General features: G+C 45.3%; 1 long non-coding RNA gene across 3 annotated transcripts in view; it reads left to right on the top strand.

Moving 5' to 3' along the window:
- Window positions 1–63: 63 nt before the first annotated feature.
- Window positions 64–6,484, top strand: part of LOC142829266 (uncharacterized) — a 32,150-nt gene continuing 25,729 nt past the window's right edge. For all 3 annotated transcript variants that reach the window (XR_012903707.2, XR_012903709.2, XR_012903708.2), the window contains exon 1: window positions 64–1,048. This is a non-coding gene — a long non-coding RNA (uncharacterized LOC142829266). The remainder of the gene's footprint in view (window positions 1,049–6,484) is intronic.

Raw genomic sequence — 6,484 nt, 5'->3', positions numbered from 1 at the left:
CTTTCCATTGGCCTCGTCCTCCGCCCTTCCCATTGGCTGCCTGGACCGCTCCTCGCTGTCTGTATCTAACGGGGCGCTGGGGGCGGAGATAACCAAACGTCACCGCAGAGCCGAGACGCTATTGGTGGGGAGCGGCGCCGATGAGGTGACGGCAGACGCTGAGGGGTGATTCATCCTGTGGCTGATTGGCTGTGTAGCCCAGTGGGCGGGGTCTCACCCACTTCAATGTTGGGATTGGCTGAGCCAGGAGCTAAGCTAGCCGGGAAGCACCAGGTCAGGGACGTGTCCAAGCCAGGGTCTCCCTGACCTTTGACCTTGGCGACCTCTGACCTTGAGTTACTGTCACCTTGTGAGGCCAACTTCTGACCTTTGACCTATCCCCACAGCCAGGACCCCAGTGGTGGGTATCACCATGGGCCCCAGCTGCTCAGTCTTGGCCCCTTTGGGGCTCCAGGTCAGGGCTGGGCAATAGGGGCCAGGATGGCAATGGACTCAACCAAGGTCATGCAGCGTCTGTGGCAGAGCCAGGGATGGAACGGCACGGCCCAACCAAACCACTGACACCAACACCGCTCTCTGAAAAGGGCAAGAACTGCTGGGAGGAGTGGACTGAAGCCAAGCTGCTCCCTAGTCCCTACATGGATTTGCCCTACCAAGCTGCCCCACCCAGGGGGAAGTCTACACAGACCCTTGCCAAATGGTTGAGCACAAACTAGAGTTGGAAACGAACTAGGAGACATGCACTGCTGAGAACGGAGAGCATAACAGAAGGGTATTTTCTGCTGGTGTTTTCCAAAATATGACGAAATGAAAGATACGGATTTCCCCATCAGCAGCGAGGAAAAGCAATATTCAACCTTGAAGAGCAATAAAGGATTTAAAAAAAAAATGCAGAATCATATGGAAAAGGTGATTTTGAATACCCCATTGTTGTGTAATACTGCCACTAACAAGGATCAGACAGTGACTAATATGCTTTTTATCTTCAGATCTCAGAGCACCTCAAAATCTTTAATATGTTTCTCCTGCAAACAGTCCTCAGAGGCAGGTTAGTGCTATAATCTCTGGGGGGTTTTCATATGAACCTAGGCACCAAGCTTTGTCCAAGGTCATAGAGGAAGTCAGCATCATGTCAACATATACAAAGTATTCTTAAATCTAAAACTAAGGCTTTGTCTACACTGCAAGTTTTTGCAGCAGAAAATATGCTAATGAGGAACTCATAACATGAGTCACGACATCATTAGTATATTTTCTGCCGATTCTTTTTGCACAAGTAGTTTTTGCACAGAAAGAAGCAGTGTAGCCACTTCTGTTTTGTGCAAAAAAAACCATTTGCGCAAGATCCTGATTGTGCAAAAGAGGTTTTTTATTTTTATTTTTTTTGCACAAAATGGAAGCTGCTACAAAAAGAATTGGAAGCTTGCGCAAAAAGAATTGGCAGAAAATATGCTAATGATGTCACAATTCATGCTAATGAGCCGTATTAGCATATTTTCTGCTGCAAAAACTTGCACTGTATACATAGCCTCAGACGTTCTCAAGCAGCATTTTTCTTACTTTACGCATCCGTCTATTTTGATTATCGATGATACACAAACTGACAAAAAGTGTATCAGTGAAATCAATGTTTATTGCTGTTTACTAATAAAAATCTAATCCTGCCAAGCATCCTCTAAAATCAAACCCCAAATGCATCAAGAAGCTCCCCTCCCCCAAATCAGGTGCCAAGCAGGTTTTGACATCACACTGAGAAGATGAGATTAGAAACTGCAGAAGAGAATTGTGTGTGGTTAGATTATGCAGCTACCAAGTCTTGGCATTGTTAACACAAATAATAAAGGATTTGGTGTACTGTACAATTATGGCTGCAGTACATATTGGCACTGCATGTTTAAAGTACACCTTGATTTCTTCAGACAATCACCACTTGAGTTGCAGTGATTGTGACTGTGAGGAGTTATCACAACAACAGGCCCAGATCCTCAGTGACAGGTATTTAGGCACCTCACGCCATTGAAGTCAGTGGGAGTTAGGCACCTACATACCTTTAAGCCAATAGCTTGGTGATTGCCTAATTAATTACTCATGGTGCATGGTCTCACTATCTTGCTCACTTTTAGAATTGTGCTTTTCTTCATGAGTGTGGGGGTAGCAGCAGGTTCTCTAAAGGTTGCATTGCCTCATTGTAATGAGGTGTATAGAGTATTTATTCAAAGCACCTTCCCATCGCTGCATGTTTGATATCATGCTTTACTCCAGCTATCATTTGTACATGTAGCATTTATTCCAGTGTGCCATGCCCCACTGGATTGGTAGGATTAACACATTTGAACTTGCAAAAAAGAGGACACTGCTGAGAGGGTGTATATCAGTGTCTACCAACTCACATTGTATTAATGTGTTATACTATACAACACATTAATACAATGTGAGTTGGGCAGATACTGATACACTCTCTCTCAGCAGTGTCCTCTTTTTTGAAAGTTCAAATATGGTAACCCTAGGATTGGAGATGGAAATTTTTGCTGCTAGGGCAAGCTCCCTTGGATCCAAACTGAACCTCTTAGCTTAATAACCTGGGCCCAATGAGTCTGAATAATTCCCCACCCCACCTCTTGCAGTTAGTCCATTTTGAAGTTGTATTGGGTTCTCAGCCAGCCTAGTCCGATTGTCAAGACTAGATCAGCTTCAATGGGAATTAGGAGGAAGCCTAGAGGAAGAACACAAACTTCTTTCACAGAACTGTCTAAAGTATAGATCCCCCTTTCCAAAGCTGCAGTAGCATTATTGCACTGATAACATCTTCGTTCTGTGTGGGTTCATCTTCATCTCCTCTGGAAACAAATGAGAGTCATCCTTCTTTCTGGCTCCCTTTCCTAGTGACTGCTCTTAGACATTTCCTAGCCTTCCTTCTCAATGTGGCTGCCTCTTCTCTATATCACTCATCAGGGGCAGAGAAGGAAGTGACACTCCTGAGAATCCCCTCCCAGAACCCCCTTTGCTTTCTGGGTACTGAAGCTAAGGTGACTGATCTGTAATTCCCCAGGTTGTCCTTGTTTCCCTTTTTATAGATGGGCACTTTTTATGCCCTTTTCCAATCCTCTGGAGTCTCCTCTCTCTTCCATGACTTCCATGGCTCAGATACCTCCTCAGTCAGCTCCTTGAGTATTCTAGGATGTATTTCATCAGGCCCTGACATCTAACTTCTTTAAATAATTTTAACCACTTCTTTCCCTATCTGAGCTTTGGATCCTACCTCATTTTCAGTGGCATTCACTGAGTTAAATGTCCAATCACTCTGTTTTCAACCTTTCTGTTGAAAACTGAAACAAAAAACTCATTTAACGCTTTTTCCATTTCTACACTGGCCGTGAGTATTTGCGCAAGAATACTGACTTTGTACTATACAAAATTAGTGCTTCTTGCGCAAATACTCTGATGCTCCTGCTTAGGGATGAGCCCTCTTGCGCAAGTATTCTTGCGCAAGAGGGCCAGTGTAGACAGCCAAGTTTATTTCTTGCGCAAGAAAGCCCGATGGCTAAAATGGCCATCAGAGCTTTCTTGCGCAAGAGAGCGTCTACATTGGCACAGATGCTTTTGCGCAAAAGATGTCTTTTGCGCAAAGGCATCCATGCCAGTGTAGATACTCTCTTGTGCAAATACTTTTAACGGAAAAACTTTTCCGTTAAAAGTATTTGTGTAAAATCTTGCCAGTCTAGACGCAGCCATGGAGTAACAGGCCTACTTGATCTTTGGTCTTCCTCCTACTTCTAGGCTACTTCTACACTGCCCTCTCTTGCACAAGACAATATGCAAATGCGGCAAAGCGGTGAATATCGCTGTGCCTCATTTACATACTTAATGATCCACCATTTTTGCACAAGGGGCTTTTGTGCAAAAAAGAGCTGTCTACACGGCTCCATTTTTCCGCAAAAACCCTCTTGCGCAAGAGCTGTTCTTCCTGAAATAAAAGCAACAGAATGGCTCTTGTGCAAAAGCCCCTTGCACAAAAATGGCAGCTCATTGTGTAAATGAGGCACAGCGATATTCACCGCTGTGCCTCATTTGCATATTTTTTGCACAAGAGAGGGCAGTGTAGATGGAGGCCCAATGTACGTGTAGAATTTTTTCTTATCCTTTATTTCGCTAACTAGTTTAATCTCATTTTGTACCTCAGCCTTTCTAATTTTGTCCCAATGTACTTGTGTAATTTGTTTATATTCTTTATCATTTGACACAGTTTCTGTTCTTTGTAGAACTCCTTTTTGATTTTCAGATCTTTGACAATCTCCTAGTTAAGCCAAGGTAACCTCTTGTCATACTTCCTATCTTTTCCATGCATTTGGAGAGGGATGTAAGCGACTAGTCAACTATCTGATAAACGTATTGGATAGTCAACTAGTCGCTTCCCCCCCCCCTTGCTGCCTCTATCAGAGAGGCAGCAAGGGGGCAGGCAGGAACTGGTACGGGGTGGGAGGAGGGAGAGCTGGCTTAAAAGCCAGTTCCCCCCAGCACCGTCTCTGCAGTGGGAGCAGGGGAGGTAGAGGCTTGGTACGTAACCGGTTTGTAAGTCAGAGAGAGGCTGTACATCTTTGATAAGGCCCCACATCCTCCCTTTTCTGTACTTCCCGAGTAAACCAGATCATTCTATACCCCTATTTTAGCCATGCGTATAATCCTACAAAGCCTCTGTGATGCTGTTATAATTGTGTTTTAGACACTAGCATTCATTCTTCCTGTTTGTTGCCTATCGTGCACACATTAGTATGCATACTGATTTGATTCCCCCTCCATGGTTTCTCTAGTCTTTCCTTTACTCTTAACAGTTCATGCTGCCCCCAAATTCCAATCATCTCCTACATTTCCATTATTTTGTATTATATCCTTCTCCCACCCATGATATTGGTTGAGAGGCACCACTAAGGCTATGTCTACACTACACTTACTTTTCTACATTGGGCCAAATTTCAGAAAAACCTCCTTTTGGAAGAGCCCTTCTTCCTCATGAAACAAGGTTTACAGCTCTTTTGAAAACCGTTCCCTGGACACGGAGTTTTTCTGGGATACCTCCGGCATCTTGGAAAAAAACTCGGTAGTATAGACATAGTGCAGCTAAATCAAGGACTGACAGGAGATGCAGAGTGACAAATGGAAGCACACTGAAGAACTCCCTCCAGCCATAGCGTCACTTTCCATTGAAAACAGCTTGCCGTTGGGTTGCTAAACTGAGCCATTGCCTCTGAATTCACCTGGAGTCCTTGGAGCTAACTGCAGCATTGAGAAAAGAGACCTCACGCCCCTGGAGCTGGACCACTCCTTGGGCTATGTCTACACTTGCAGCTTCCTGCGCAAGTACGGCCGTTCTTGCGCAAGAATCTGCAGAGTGTTCACACTGCCCATCTGCTCTTGCTCAAGTAAATTTACAGTACGGCATGGTAAGAGGGGGCTCCTTGCGCAAGAGCTATGCTCTTTTCTGACAGGTGTAAGCCCTCTTGCACAGCTCTTGCGCAAGAGGGCAGTGTGGATGCTCAGCAGGGATTTCTTGCGCAAGAAAGCCCTATGGCTAAAATGGCCATCAGAGCTTTCTTGCGCAAGAAAGCATCCACACTGCCATGGGAGCTCTTGCGCAAAAGCACATCTCGCACATGGCAGTGTGGACGTTTTCTTGCGCAAGATGTTCTTGCGCAAGAAGCCGCGAGTGTAGACATAGCCCCAGTGATTCAGAACAGAGCAGCTGACGTGCTTAGCAATACCAATCGTGATCTTTTCAGCTCTTGCTAGGCCACTATGTACCCCTCTCATGCACAAACAGCAGCGTAGCAGAGACTGAGCTGGATTCACATGTAGCCCTGGGTGCTGAATATACCAGCTGTGGCACTTCCTCAGGCTGTTCCTTTGTTAGATAATTGATGCTCATGCTAAGGTTCCAGTAGGAACAGCTTCATCGGCCCTTCTACTTCAGCAACAGGAGGTTGCCTAACTGCATCTGCTAGGCAGGACTGGCAGCGGGTGGATAGGAGACCTCAAAGGTTAAGCTGACTGATTAAGAGTGGCAGTACTCATGATTCAGAACCCATTCCTTCCTCTGAGTCAGCAGCAAGAACTCGCATGCCCCCTTTTTCAAATGAGACATGAAACCAAAGTGCAGAGATCTTGGGTGTTAAAACCACTCCAGTGGTTCACAAGATGGTAACAGTAAGATCCTGACCAGGTTCACACGGACTTCTCAAGTCTGGCAATGTCCAGTGCAGATCTTAACATTCTGCCCTGATTTTTAGGAGTTGGACCAGGCCCTGTTAAAACAGCTCCCATGCTCCATTCCTGACATTCTGATCAAAACAGAGTACAACAAGGGACCATTATGATCACCTACCCTGCCCTCCTGCATAGCCTACGCCAGAGAAAGAAGCTGGCCATTCCTGCATGGCACTTAAGTGTTTTAGGAAAATGTCCAATATCACATGCATTAATGGGTTCAGCT

This window comes from Pelodiscus sinensis, chromosome 5, assembly GCF_052426305.1.
Source record: "Pelodiscus sinensis isolate ZL-2025 chromosome 5, ASM5242630v1, whole genome shotgun sequence".
In the NCBI taxonomy this organism is placed as follows: Eukaryota; Metazoa; Chordata; order Testudines; family Trionychidae; genus Pelodiscus; species Pelodiscus sinensis.
The sequence above is the reverse complement of the archived record's forward strand: the minus strand, read 5'-3'. Positions and strand labels throughout refer to the sequence as shown.